Genomic DNA, 15,561 nt, shown 5'->3' on the forward strand with positions numbered 1-15,561 from the left:
CTAAAGCAAATACAAGTGTTTTTTTCTCTCTCTCTCTTTTTTTTTTATTTTTATTAATTTCAGGTGCATAAGACAAAGTAATACTTAGACGTTTATCATTTATATCCCTCACACTGTGTGCACCCCTCTCCCCCCATTCACTATCCCTCTGACATTGCACACAGCCATTACATTTCCACTGTCTCTATTCCTAATGCTGTACTCCGCTTCTTGTAAGCATGTACATACATATATATACATATACATATATAAAATTATAGTGGGCATTCATTATTGTTCAGCTTCAGCTTCAGGTGTACAGTGTGGTGATCAGGCATCTACATCATCCCTGAGGTGGTCTCCCAAATGGGACAAGTGTCCCTTGGGTACCCTACAAAATCCTTACAACATTATTGATTACTTCCCCAAATTAATTTTCAAAACCCCGTGGCCATCTTGTGGTTACTGACTGTTTTCTAATCCCCTCACCTTCCCCCTTACACCCATCCGCCCTCCCATCTAGCAACCCTCTGTTTTTCCTCCATGTTTCCAAAACTGTTTCTGATTAGTTCATTCACTTAGTCTTTTCTTTAGATTCCACATATAAGTGAGATCATATGGTATTTGCCTTTCTCTGTCTGACTTATTTCACTTAACATAATGTTCTCTAGGTCCATCCATGTTGTTGCAAATGGTAAGATTTCTTTCTTCTTTATGGCATAATACTCCATTATATAAATGTACCACAGTTACTTAATCCAGTCATCTACCGATGGACATTTCAGCTGTTTCCATGTCTTGGCTATTGTGTATAGTGCTGCAATAAACACAGGGGTGCATAAAGATTTTTGAATTGGAGTTTTGGATTTCTCCGGATAGATACCTAGGAGTGGAATTGCTGGATCATAATAAGGTAGTTCCATTTTCAGATTTTTGAGATACCACCATAGTGTTTTCCATAGTGGCTGCACCAATCTGCAATCCCACCAACAGTGCACAAGCGTTCCCTTTTCTCCACATCTGCGCCAGCACTTGTTGTTCATTGATTTATTGATGATAGCCATTTTGACTGGGGTGAGGTGGTATCTCATTGTGGTTTTTATTTGCATTTCTCTGATGGTTAGTGAGGTTGAACATTTCTTCATATGTCTGTTTGCCATCTGTATGTCCCTTTTAGAAAAATGTCTCTTCATATCCTCTGCCCATTTTTTAATTGGGTTGTTTTTTTGGAGTTGAGTTGAGTGAATTTTTTATAAATTTGTGATATTAACTCCTTATCAGATGTCATTGGCAAATATCTTTTCCCATTCAGTAGGGTCCCTTTTTGTTTTATTGATGGTTTCCTTTGCTGTGAAAAAACTTTTTAGTTTGATGTAATCCCACATGTTTATTTTTTCTCTTACTTCCCTTGCATGAGGCGATATATCAGTAAAAATCTTACTCCGGGTAATGTCTGTGAAGTTTCTTCCTATATTTTCTTCTAGGAATTTTATGGTTTCAGATCTTACATTTAAGTCTTTAAGCCATTTTGAATTTATTTTTGTATATGGTGTAAGGAGATGGTCCAGCTTCATTTTTTTGCATGTGTCTGTCCAGGTCTCCCAGCATCATTTATTGAGTAGACTGTCTTTACCCCACCGTACATTCTTGCTTCCATTGTCGTAGATTAAATGGCTATATAGGCATGGATTTATTTCTGGACACTCTATTCTGTTCCATTGATCTATGTGTCTGTTTTTATGCCAGTACCATGCTGTTTTGATTACTATAGCCTTGTAGTATAATTTGATGTCCGGTATTGTTATACCTCCCACTTTGTTCTTATTTCTCAAGATTGCTGGGGCTATTTTATGGTCCCATATAAATTTTAGAATTATATGTTCCATTTCTGTGAAAAATGTCATTGGTAGTTTGATAGGAATTGCGTTGAATATGTATATTGCCTTAGGCAGTATGGACATTTTAACTATATTAATTCTTCCTATCCATGAACATGGTATGTGTTTCCATCTATTTGTATCTTCTTTCATTTCTTTCTTCAGTGTCTTATAATTTTCTGAGTACAGAGCTTTTACTTCTTTGGTTAAATTTATTCCCAGGTATTTTATAGTCTTTGAAGCAATTGTAAATAGGATTGTTGTTTTTAATTTCTCCTTCTGATGTTTTATTATTGGTATATACAAATGCAACTGATTTCTGAATATTAATTTTGTATCCTTTTACTTTACTAAATTCATCTATTAGCTCTAATAATTTCTTGGTGGAGTCTTTAGGGTTCTCTATATATAGTATCATGTCATCTGCATATAATGACAATTTTACTTCCTCTTTACTGATTTGGATGCCTTTTATTTCTTTTTCTTGTCCGATTGCTGTGGCTAGAACTTCCAGCACTATGTTGAATAGAAGTGGAGAAAGTGGGCAACCTTGCTTTGTTCCTGATCTTAGGGGGAATGGTTTTAGCTTTTCCACATTGAGTATGATGTTAGCAGTGGGTTTATCATATATGGTCTTTATTATGTTGAGATATGATCCATCTATTCCCACTTTCTTAAGGGTTTCTATCGTAAATGGCTGCTGGATTTTATCAAATGTTTTTTCTGCATCTATTGATATGATCATGTGATTTTTATTTTTTATATTGTTAATGTGGTGTATCACATTAATTGATTTGCAGATGTTGAACCACACTTGCATATCAGGGATGGATCCCACTTGATCATGGTGTATGATCTTTTTAATGTATTACTGAATTCTGTTTGCTAATATTTTGTTGAGGATTTTTGCATCTATGTTCATTAGAGATATTGGCCTGTAGTTTTCTTTTTTTGTGGTGTCTTTGTCTGATTTTGGAATCAGGGTGATAGTAGCTTCGTAAAAAGTGTTTGGGAGTCTTCCCTCCTTCTGGATGTTTTGGAAGAGCTTGTGAAGAATAGGTGATAATTCTTTTTTGAACGTTTTGTAAAATTCACCTGTAAAGCCATCTGGTCCAGGACTTTTGTTTGTTGGGAGCTTGTTCATTACTGATTCAATTTCCCTGGTGGTAATCAGTCTATTCAGGTTTTCCATTTCTTCTTGAGTTAGCCTTGAAAGGTTGTATGCCTCTAGAAAATTGTCCATTTCGTAAAGATTGTCAAATTTGTTGACATATAGTTGCTCATAGTAGTTTCTTAAATTTTTTTGTATTTCTACGGTGTCTGTTGTCACTTCTCCTGTTTCATTTCTGCTTTTATTAATTTGGGTCCTCTCTCTTTTTTTTAATGGTCTGGCTAAAGGTTTGTCGATTTTGTTTATCTTCTCTAAGAACCAACTCTAGGATTCATTGATCTTTTGTATTGTTTTTTGGGTTTCTATTTCATTTATTTCCACTCTGATCTTTATTATCTCCTTCCTTGTCCTCCCTTTGGGCTTATTTTGCTATTCTTTTTCCGGATCCCTTAAGTGTCAAGAAAAACTGTTGATTAGTTATTTTTCTTGTTTGTTTAGGTAGGCCTGCAGTGCTATGAATTTCCCTCTTAAGACTGCTTTCACTGTATCCCATAGATTTTGGGTCATCGTGGTTTCATTTTTGTTTGTCTCAAGATATCTTTAGATTTCTTCCTTGATCTCCTGCTTGACCCATTCATTATTTAGTAACATGTTATTCAGCCTCCATGAATTGGTGTGTCTTCCAGTTTTTTTTCCTGTAATTCATTTCTAATTTCATAGCACTGTGGTCAGAGAAGACAATTGGTATGATTTCAATTTTCTTAAATTTATCAAGACTTGTCTTGTGGCCTAATATATGGTCTATCTTGGAAAATATTCCATGTGTGCTTGAGAAGAACGTGTATTCTGCAGCTTTGGGGTGAAATGCTCTGAAAATATCGATTAAATCCAAGTGGTTCAATGTGTCACTTAAGGCTGTTGTTTCCATATTGATTTTCTGTCTGGAAGACCTGTCCCTTGTTGTCAGATGTGTGTTGAAGTCCCCTAGTATGATAGTGTTACTGTTGATCTCTGTCTTTATGTCACTCAATATCTGTTTTATATATTTAGGTGCTCCTATATTGGGTGCATAGATGTTTACTAGGGTTATGTCCTCTTGTCGGATCGATCCCTTTATTATTATATAGTGCCCATATTTGTCTTTTAATATGTTCTTCATTTTAAAGTCTATTTTGCCAGATATAAGTATTGCAACTCCAGCTTTTTTCTCATTTCCATTTGCATGAAATATCTTACTCCATCCCTTCACTTTCAGCCTGTGTGTCTTTTGATCTGAGGTGAGTCTCTTGTATACAGCATATACAAGGGTCTTGCTTTCTTATCCACTCAGCCACCCTACGTCTCTTGGTTGGAGCATTCAATCCATTTACATTTAAAGTGATTATTGACAGGTATGTAGTTATTGCCATTTTTAAATTTGTAGTTAGATTGTTTTCATCTTTCTTCTATTTACAGAAGCCCTTTTAGTATTTCTTGCAATGCTGGCTTGGTGGTAATAAATTCCTTTAGCTTATTCTTTTCTGGGAAGCTCTTTATCACTCCATCAACTTTAAATGATAGCCTTGCTGGACAAATCAATCTAGGTTGTAGGCTTCTCTTTTCTATCACTTTGAGTATCTCATGCCACTCCCTCCTGGCCTTCAATGTTTCTATAGAAAAGTCATTTGATAGTCTTATGGGAGTTCCCTTCTATGTAACCCTCTGTCTTTCTCTTCCTGCTTTTAGGATTCTCTCTTTGTCTTTAACCTTTGCCATTTTAATTATAATGTGTATTGGTGTGGACCTGTTTGGGTTTATCCTGGTTGGAACTCTCTGCACTTCCTGGGCTTCTATGTAGGTTTCCTTCATCAGGTTAGGGAAGTTTTCAGACATTATTACTTCAAATATGTTCTCAATCCCTTGCTTCCTCTCTTCACCTTCTGGTATTCCTATGATGCGCATGTTGTTGTGCTTGATGTTATCCCAGAGGTCTCTTAAACCATCTTCATTGTTTTTTATTCTTTTTTATTTCTGTTGTTCTGTTCAGGTGATCTCTGCTAACTTGTCTTCTAAGTCGCTGATTCAATCCTCTGCTTCATCTAACCTGCTGTTAATTCCTTCAAGTGAGTTCTTTATTTCAGTAATTGTGTTCTTTAGTTCTAACTGGTTGTTCATTATGATTTCTACATCCTTCTTTACGTCGTCTCTAAGCTCCTTAAACATTCTTATCATCAGTGTTCTGAACTCTGTCTCTGATAGGTTGGTTACCTCTGTTTCATTTGGTTCCATTTCTGGAGGTTTCTTCTGTTCTTTTATTTGGGACATGTTTCTTTGTTTCCCCATTCTGGCTGACTCTCTGTGTTTGCTTCAATGTATCAGGTAGATCCCCTAGAGTTCTTAGTTCTTGCTGGGTTATCTTATGTAGTATGTGTCCTTTATATTTGACTTGCACTACTTTCTTCTCCTCTGCATGTGCTCCAAAGGTGACTCTTGTGTTGTGTATATTGTCCTGTTAAAGAAGATCTTTAACTGCTTTTCACTTGTGAGTAGGTGGGGTTAACTCCTAGGCTGACTAGTTGTGAGACTTGGCTCTGCCCACTGCAGGGTGTTCTGCTGCGCAAGGGTTGACCACTTAAATGTGGTTTGGCCTCTATGGGCTCTTGTGCCTGTAGAGAATTCCCTCTGGGTGTGTCACTTGTAGGTCAAACCCAGTAGTACTCTGGTTTGGTCTGAAGTTGGCTTCTGGGTATGTTGAATTTTGTGCCTCTTAAGCTGAGCCCTGCTTTAGGGCAATTCCAGAACAAAGCAAATCACGAAGCACAACAACAACAAAGAAAAAATCAAATACCTTCACATGTAAAAACAACCGACAACCCCCACTCAACACAGGCAAAGATATCAAAGATATAAAGACAAAACAAAACAAAACAGAACAAAAAGCTGTGCCAATCTTGGCTTAAGCCCACCAAGTAATCTCCAGGTTGTCCTCTGCTGTACCAGAGTCCCCTGCATATTGTGCAGGCAGAGCCAGTCACCTGGTGCCCAGAGTGACATTGGGACTGCAGGTTTAGATGTGTGGGGCTGAGGGGTCTGGATGGTAGTTTCTACAAAGTCAGTGCAGTTTCTGCCCTTGCATGCACATATGCGCACTGAGAGTAGCACCACCAGCCCTGTGTCCAGTTCTCCTGAGTCTTAGGGCACTTCTTCCGTGTGTGTGTGTGTGTGTGTGTGTGTGTGTGTGTGTGTGTGTGTGTGATGAAGGGCAGGCGGGAGATTTCTGAGCTGCTGAAAGCCCAGAGCTGTGTCTGCCGCCTACTACTGATCCCTGGGAGTATCTCTGTAGTTGTAATTTCTCTGCCTTAGGCAGGCCAGAAAGGGTGGGGGCTCGGGATGGAAGGGTCTTCTCTCTCTCAGCCCAGCAATGTCACACTCTTCCCGCAGGCCAGAAAAGGTGGTGGCTGGGGGTGGAGGAGTCTCTTCTCTCCTAGCCCAGAAAAAATCACACTCTTCCCAGCCCCTTTCCTGGGTCAGAGCTGCACACCAGTCTTCCCAGAGCCTGAGCACTAAGGTTCCTTTGTAATCTGACACTACTCCTCAGTTCAGGGGCCAGTTTTAAGTCTCTGGAACTGCTGGGGTAGGATTGGAAGAGCGGGGGGAGGGGCCCAGGTATGACGTTTGTGTCCTTTGTCCGGCCTAGGGCCCAACTGGAGGTCTCAGCTGAGGTTATTGCCTCAAATGCTGGATATGCTGCCCCCTCGGCAGGAGAGATCAGCTGTGGGACGCAGGGAAAGAGCCCATCTCCTGGCTTTTGTGTTCTCTGTTCCGTCCTGGGATCCCCTGCGTCTCTGCAGCTGCGGATGCCGGCTGCGTTTCCACCGCCGCAGGTGCGGCCCGCGTCTCCACTCCGCTCCCTTCCCTCTTCCCCTGCTCGTCCAATTTGCCCACCTTCAAGTGATCCTTGCATGAGTCTCTTAGCTATTCTGTGTGATGAACAGAGAGTCCTTTGATGGGTTATAGATGTCCTATTTGTGGTAAGATCTGGAGAAGAACTCAAAAAGTGCGCCCAGCTGCCGCCATTGCTATGACATCACTCCCAAATACAAGTTTTAGCCAAAGGAATTCAACTAAGAAAATAATTATCATAATCAAAAAATAATAATGATTTTTGCATAGTTTCCAACACACAATAGATATTCACTCACATAATAGGGCATTTTACAAGTTTAGCGTATGTTTATTCTCCATTGACTCATATCCTTATTTCTCTTTAAATTTTTTCTGAGTGTGAAGCTTATTTTTTAAGAAATATGCTTGTACAGTATGCCTTCATCTGTGTCACTTACTTGCTCTTTAAGATGGAGTAAAATTCCCAACCCTATTTTATATCATGATCCTCATACTTGGGAAATCCTTTACACTGGCTGTTAAAATCATTAAGCTGTTGTCTTCTATTTAATCTTTAAGGTTGACCAGCCAGCATTGAGTCACTGTAATCTTCTAGGTCAGACAGGAAAAGAATTGACGTCATTACAAAATACCACTGCGTAAGTGTCTTTGAGAAAATGGCAGCCGAGTGTACACAGTTGGGTAATAAGATGCGATAGGCAACAGTCCCTGATCAGGTAAGCTGGAAGGCCTGGCACCTGACATTGCTCCCCTGGCAAAGCTCTTGTGTGAGCTGTTGAGGATCTATGACACACTTTCTCTGACATAATATATCTCAGGGAGATATCAAGATGTTTCCTCTCTCCAGCAAATCAACCTCCTATTAGGAATGATAATTTGGCACATGCTATGCTCAAGGGACAAATGCAGTAGGGGATGTTTCATACAAAGGGGCTTCCACCGTGAGCCAGCTATGTTGATCTGCAGCTAAAAACAGAGATGCTTAAAAATAAACCTTCAACTTCTCACCCTGAACAATGAAGATGATTTCCAGAAAACAACACACAATCTAAACAGCCTGAGAACTAGCCAGCTCCTTTCTCCAGCTTTTACTTTTTAAAAAATAAAAAATAAAAAGAGGATCATCTAACTTAGTTGGTTTAACTCACTTTTCTGTAACACTAACTGCCCCAAAGAGATTTATAACACAAACATGCCCCCAAAGTTTTGGTGGCTTGCCTCTAGCTTTTGGAAACAAACAAAAAAGTGATTATTAGCCACTAATTTAATATCCTAAATTAATACAAATACTTCCATGTCAGAAGGTAATATTATTATTCAATTCAATCTTAAAGAGATATGCCAAGATAACTCGATTCCAATCACACTCCCTGATTTAAGTCAAAAGAAGGAAAAAATTGATATGATTATCTGAGGATGACGGCCATATTAGTCTAAATTGCCCAGGGAGTGTGACAGTATGTACAAGCAAATCCAGAACCAACTGTAGCCCAGAAGGGTCAAACATTGAAGACAAGGCAAATTTCAAGTTAATTCACACCAAAATTAATTTTTTAAAAATCATGGAGTCTCCTAGAGTATTGTGTCCACTGTCTGCTTCATTCTGGTGCCAGGGTCCTGATCAGTAAGACAGGAAGATGTGAGTCCATGCCTATCCAGTGAGTCTAACTCTGCCAGACAACCAGATTTTTGTCGTAGTGAATTATTAGGCGCTTCTCAGATAAGTTAGGCACAGGGAGGAATGTGGTTAAAAACAGACTGCACTGCCCCAGAACTAGCAAGACCCCAGTCAGGGAAGGAAGGGTGGGATAAGTCAGGCACTAAATATCCAGAACAGTGAGCCCATTTCCCGATCCATGTTTATATAAAATATGCTTTGTCACTATAATCTTCCTATCACTGTTCCCAGACCAGCTCCATTCTAATAAATTAGAACGTTCTTCTCCAAACTTTGTGGTCTCCATTTCCCCATTTGTAAAATTAAAGCATTGCAAAGTATAGTTTCCAAAGGTTCTTACAATCCTTTTGCTGACATTTATGCTGGGGGATAAAGCCCAATCCAACTCCTAATGTGAGCCAGACAAGGCATGGGGCACCCAGGAGGCAAGTAAAGTTTTATGTGGAAGTTGCCACTGAGGGTTTTGCAGGCCTGGGAAGATGTGGGAATTTTGAGAGCCTTCTAATGCAGTCGGCTTGGTGTCTGTGATACCGGGGTGTTCCTCTGTGTACTAGAGTTCTCTCAGTGGTGTCTTGTCCATGAGTACTTGTTAGTTGTTCTTGTCAGGGGGCGTAAAGTTGGGAACAACCTATGTTGCCATCTTGGTGACATTCTTTTTTTTTTTTAATGGCAGTCAATCTAGGCAAATGTACTCAACATTCTAGTTATGGGGATGTGGAAACAGGTTTGCTCAGGCTCTACCTCTAGTAAGTATGTAACTGGCTGCTCCGACACACCTCTTAGTTCCTACTCGTCTAGGTCTCTCCATCTGCCAAGTGATAGCATCTATCCTGGTGGTTTTAAAAGCTATTTCCAGCCACTGATTTCCTGGGGTAGAAGACAAGGTGGTTCCTGTTTTCTCTTCCCAAACCATAACTTCATATCTTCATACTCATCCACAGTGTAAAAGTGTGCAGCCAGTTCTTCTCACTCTCTCCCCAACCTTCCTGTGGGCCTCTGACCAGATTTGAGAGGAAGGGAGTAAGAGAGAGAGAAGCCATTCACTCCCATCTTGATGACACAGGTTGTTCAACAGAGTGGAAATCCTGACGACTGCTCAGTGTCGTATCTGCTGTGCTGGAGAAAGAGGGAAGCCCTCCACATTTCTAATCTGGATGGAACTCCATCCCTCTACACCAGTCAGCTCTACTGTAAATCTGAGCATTGTCCAGGTATCAAGGGAAGCTGGGGTGGGAAGGAGACACAGGCAGGACCTCTATATAGGAATTCTAGGAAAGCAGGACTTTGGGACACCCCGAGGCAATGTCCAGTTCAAAACAAAGGTTCTTCTCAGTGTTGAAAGAACTATTAAAACAATTGTGTTCCTGAAAGAGAGAACCACAAAACGCAAGCGTCAGATTCCTAAGAATGTGACTATTGAAAGCCAAAGTCTGGGAAGACAATTTCTCCACTCTTGCATTCAGATTAGGGTTTAGTCATTCTTTCCTTTCTTCTCTCCCCAGTAAATATTTACTGAGTACCTACTAAGCACCCAAGACAATACTCTGTACTGCTTATAGTGACCTCCAAGATTCACTTTAATTGTTTCAGTCTTTAATGTGCAAGTGTGTGAGCATCTGCGCAATGGGTGCAGGTCCAGAGAACACCTCAGGATGGAATGGGTGCTTTAGAATACAAAACTGCGGGTTCCCCCAGGGACATTTTGACTGCTTCCTCCTTTCCTTCCTTCCTTCTTCTCTTCCTTCCTTTTCTTCTTCCCTCCTTCCCTCCCTCTTTCTTTCTTTTCTTCTCATCCCCCCACCCCTTCTTCCTTCCCAGCTTTGCAAAGGACTGACTATTATTAGCAGGACAATTCAATTGACTTCCTCCAATGATCAGATTGTTCTGTGGGCAGAGGGAGGAGAGCTGAGGGCTGGAACAGAGTACTCCTACGGATCAACCTCCTGGGATGTTCAGAACAGACTTCAGATTCTATTTCCTTCCTTCCTTAAGCCTCCATCGATCTCCCTTCTCAAAGTATTCTCTCTATGACTGTATCAGCATACATCCTGAACGGCTATATGATATATAGGGACGTAGTCAAGTTTAAAAGTCAGATAGAACAATCTTCAAATATGAATTCAACAGTTGACTCAATATACTCATGTATAAAAATTCCTCCTTTACAAGGTTATGGTAAGAATTAAATATATTTAATTATATTTATTAAATAACCCTTTTTTATGCAATTTTCTTGAGCTCTTACTATGTGAAAGGCACTATATAAAGACTTGTTGTTTTAATGTATTTGCCCGTGTAAATCACAACTCTACAGTATGGGCTTATTATTTCAGTATAAAAGATGAGAAACCTGAGGCTTAAAAGAGTTGAACTGAAATAAAAAGTTAAAGCATTTGGCACATCATAGGCATTTAATTAATGGCAACTGCTCTTGTTTCCAGGAAAAAGCCTAATTTCAAATATTCTCTGTTCATTCCGCATAAAGAGATAACATGTTCAGGGTGGTGTAAGGTAATGCTTCAGACCAGATTCATGTCATGCTATTTCTCTCCACAAATTTAAATCTTGTCTTTTTTCCACTAATAAAGTTTTATTGATTCTCCATGTTAGCTGATTCAGTTTTCAGCTTTATTCTTAGGAATTTTATGAGCTTTTGGCTATTTTAATGGAACTTTTTAATAATTTTTTTATCCATAATTGTTGCTGTATAGCAAAGTGATAGTAATTATTTTGAATCCAACTATCTTAAGGAACTCTTGTCATTTGTTCTAATAGTCTCACAATTGGTATTCTCAAAGAAAACTTGTATCGCATTTCTTTTCTTTGTATTATATGGACTAGAACCTCCCGAACAAATGTTGAATAGTAGCTGCGAGACCAGGCATCTTTTTCTTATTCCTGTCTTCACCTTAATAATTCTTTGATGTGAGTGTTATGTGCTGTGAGTAGGCTCTGACTCTTGGCAACCCTATGAATGAGTGACATCAACAATGTCTTGTCCTCAACAACCTGCTCAGCTCCTGTAGACTCATGCTTATGGCTTCTTTTATGGAGTCAATCCATCTCACATTGGTCTTCCCCTTTTCCTGCTGCCTTCTATTTTTCCCAGCACTGCTGTCTTTTCCAAAAAACCCTACCTTCTCATGGTGTGCCCTATGTAGGACAGCTTCAGTTTTGTCATTTTTGCCTCCCACAATGTTTCTGGTTTAATTTGCTCTAGGATTTACCTGTTTGTTTTTCTGGTGATACAGGGTAACTGTAATGCTCTCCTCCAACACTGTATTTCATATGAGTCATTTTTTTTCCTATCAGCCTTCTTTACTGGCTGACTTTCACATCTGTACATAGTAATTGGGAATACAGAGGTGTGGATGATCTTGGTCTCTAATGGCACATCTTTGCTCCTGATGATCTTTCTTAATTCTTCCTTACTGCCTTTTCTTGATTTTTTGGCTGCAGTCTCCATTTCCTTTTTGTCTTTTAATTAAATTTATCAGGGTGACAATGGTTACTATAATTACATAGGTTTCAAGTGTATAATATTGTAATACATCATCTATATATCACATTTTGTGTTCACCACCCAGAGTCAGTTCTCTTTCCATCACCATATATTTGACCCCCTTTATCCTCTTCTACCATCCCCCCTCTCCACTACCCTCTGGTTACCACTAAACTGTTGTCTATGATATTTGAGTCTTTGGTTTTTTTTTTGTTTATTTGTTTTGTTGAGTTTTTGTTTATTTGCTTGCCTTATTCCTTTCTTGCTCTCAGTTTTATATCCCACATATGAGTGAAGTCATATGGTTCTCAACATTTCCTGTCTGACTTATTTTACTTAGCATAATGATCTCAAAATCCATCATTTTGTCACAAATGGCACTATTTCATCTTTTCTTATGACAGAGTAGTATTCCATTGTGTATATATACCACATCTCCTATATCCAATCATCTATCAAAGGGCACTTTGGTTGTTTCCATGTCTTGGCCACTGTAAATAAAGCTGCAACGAACATCGGAGCACATAAGAGGTCTGACAATTAAATTCGCAAACTTGTTGCAACAAAGTGCTAAATTTTTTTGATATCAGATGGATTATTCATTATGAATTTGTACCAACTGGACAAACAGTTAACCAAGTTTACTATTTGGAAGTACTGAAAAGGCCCTGTGAAAAAGTTAAACGACCTGAACTTTTCACCAACAATTCATTGCTCTTGCATCATGACAATGCACCATCTCACATGGCACTGTCTGTGAGGGAGTTTTTAGCCAGTAAACAAATAACTATATTGGAACACCCTCCCTACTCACCTGATCTGGCCCCCAATGACTTCTTTCTTTACCTGAAGATAAAGGAAATATTGAAAGGAAGACATTTTAATGACATTCAGGACATTGAGGGAAATATGTTGACAGCTCTGATGGCCATTCCAGAAAAAAGGTTCCAAAATTGCTTTGAAGGGTGGACTAGGCGCAGGCGTCGGTGCAAAGCTTCCCAAGGGGAGCACTTCGAAGGTGACCATATTGATATTGAGCAATGAGGTTTCTAGGATGTGTTCACTAACTTAATTGTCAGACCTTGTATGCTACGGATACATATTTTACAGATAAAAGTTTTCAGATTTTTAGAGTAGATACCCAGGAGATGGATTTCTGCGTCATACGGTAATTCTATCACAATTTTTTGAGGACCCTCCACACTGCCTTCCATAACGGCTGCACCAGTCTGCATTCTCACCAACAGTGTATGAGGGTTCCTTTTTCTCCACAGCCTCTCCAACACTTGTTACTTGTCTTGTTGATGATGGCCATTCTAGCAAGTTTGAGGTGATATCTCATTGTGGTTTTGATTTTCATTTCCCTAATAGCTAGTGAAGTTGAGAGCATTTTTTCATATATCTTTTGGCCCTTTATACGTATCCTTGGGAGAAGTTTCTGTTCATGTCCTCTCCCCATTTTTAAATTGGGTTGTTTGTCTTTTGTTATTGAATTATATCAGTTTCTTTTATATTTTGGATATTAGCCCATCATCAGAGGCATTGTTTTCAAACATCTACTCCATTTTGGTTGGCTGTCTCTTTGTTTTCTTGATGATTTCTTTTGCTGTGCAGAAACTTTTTAGTTTGATATAGTCCCATTCATTTATTTCAGCTTTTATTTCCCTTGCCTTTGGAGTTAAATTCATAAAATACTCTTTGAACCCAAGGTCCATAAGTTTAGTGCCTATGTTTTCTTCTATGCAGTTTATTGTTTCAGGTCTTATGCTTAAGTCTTTGATCCATTTTGAATTCATTTTGGTACATGATGACAGATAGCAGGCCAGTTTCATTCTTTTGCACATGGCTTTCCAATTCTGCCAGCACCATTTATTGAAGAGTCTATCTTTTCTCCATTGTATGTTTTTGGCTCCTTTGTTGAAAATTATCTGTCCATATTTATGTGGGTTTATTTCTGCATTTTCAATTCTATTCCATTGGTCTGTGTGTCTGTCTTTCTGTCAGTACCATGCTGCTTTGATTATTGTTGCCCTGTAGTACAAGCTAAAGACAGGGAGTGTGATACCTACAGCATTATTCTTTTTTCTAAGGATTCCTTTGGCTATTTGGGGTCTTTTGTGGTTCCATACAAATCTGATGATTTTTTCTTCTGTTTCTTTAAGAAATGTCATTGGGATTTTGATGAGGATTGTCTTAAATTTGTATATTGTTTTGGGTAATATGGCCATTTTAACTATGCTGATACTTCCAATCCCTGAACACAGAATGTCTTTCCATTTCTTTGTGTCTTCTTAAATTTCTTTTATAAATGTCTTATAGTTTTCAGTGTATAGGTCCATCAGATCCTTTGTTAAGTTTATTCCTAGGTATTTTATTCTTTTTGTTGCCAGTGCAAAAGGAATTATGGTTTTTTTAATTCCTTATTCTGAAATTTCATTGTTAGTATATAGGAATTCAATGGATTTTTGTACATTGATTTTGTAGCCGGCAACTTTACTGTATTCATTTATTGTTTCTAGTAGCTTTTTGGTGGAGTCTTAGAGTTTTCTATATATAACATCAACTCATCTTTAAAAAGTGACAATTTAACTTCTTCATTCCCAATTTGGATGCCTTTTATTTCTTTCTCTTGCCTGATTGCTCTGGCTAGGACTCCAATACTATGCTGAATAACAGTGGTGATAGAGGACAGCCCTGTCTTGTTCCTGAACATAGAGCAAAGGCTTCAGTTTCACTGTTAATTATGATATTAGCTGAGGGTTTGTCATATATGGTCTTTATTATTTTAAGATATTTTCCTTCCATACCCATTTTATTAAGTGTTTTAATCATAAATGGATGTTGCAGCTTGTCAAATGCTTTTTCTGAATCTATTGATATAATCATATGATTTTTGTCTTTTATTTTGTTTCCCTGGTGTATCACTTTGATCGATTTGTGTTTTTTGAACATCCTAGTGCCCCTGGGATTAACTGCACTTGATTGTGATGTATTTAATGCATTGTTGTACTCGATGTGCTAGAATTTTGTTTAGGATTTTTGCATCTGTCTTCATCAGAGATATTGCTGTATAATTTTTTGTGTGTGTGTTATCCTTACCAAGTTTTGGTATCAGGGCTTCATAAAATGAGTTAGGGAGTATTGTCTCTTCTTCAATTTTTTGAAAGAGTTTCGGGAGGACAGGTGTTAGGTCCTCTTTGAATTTTTCGTAGAATTTACTAGGGAAGCCATCTGGTCCTGAACTTTTGCTTTTGGGAAGGTTTTGGATGACTGATTCAGTTTCCTTACTGTTGATCGGTCTATTTAGACTTTACAATTCTTCATGATTCAGCCTAGGAAGGCTATATGTTTCTAAGAACTTGTCCATTTCTTCTAGGCTATTGAATTTTGTGGCATATAGTCCTTCATTGTATTCTTGTATGATCCTTTGTATTTCTGTGGTAGCTGTGGTATCTTCTCCTCTTTCATTTCTGATTCTGTTTATTTGTGTCTTTTCTCTTTTTGTCTTAGTGAGTCTAGCCTAGGGCTT

This window comes from Rhinolophus sinicus, chromosome 7, assembly GCF_057876585.1.
Source record: "Rhinolophus sinicus isolate RSI-liver-muscle chromosome 7, RSI-T2T, whole genome shotgun sequence".
Lineage (NCBI taxonomy): Eukaryota > Metazoa > Chordata > Mammalia > Chiroptera > Rhinolophidae > Rhinolophus > Rhinolophus sinicus.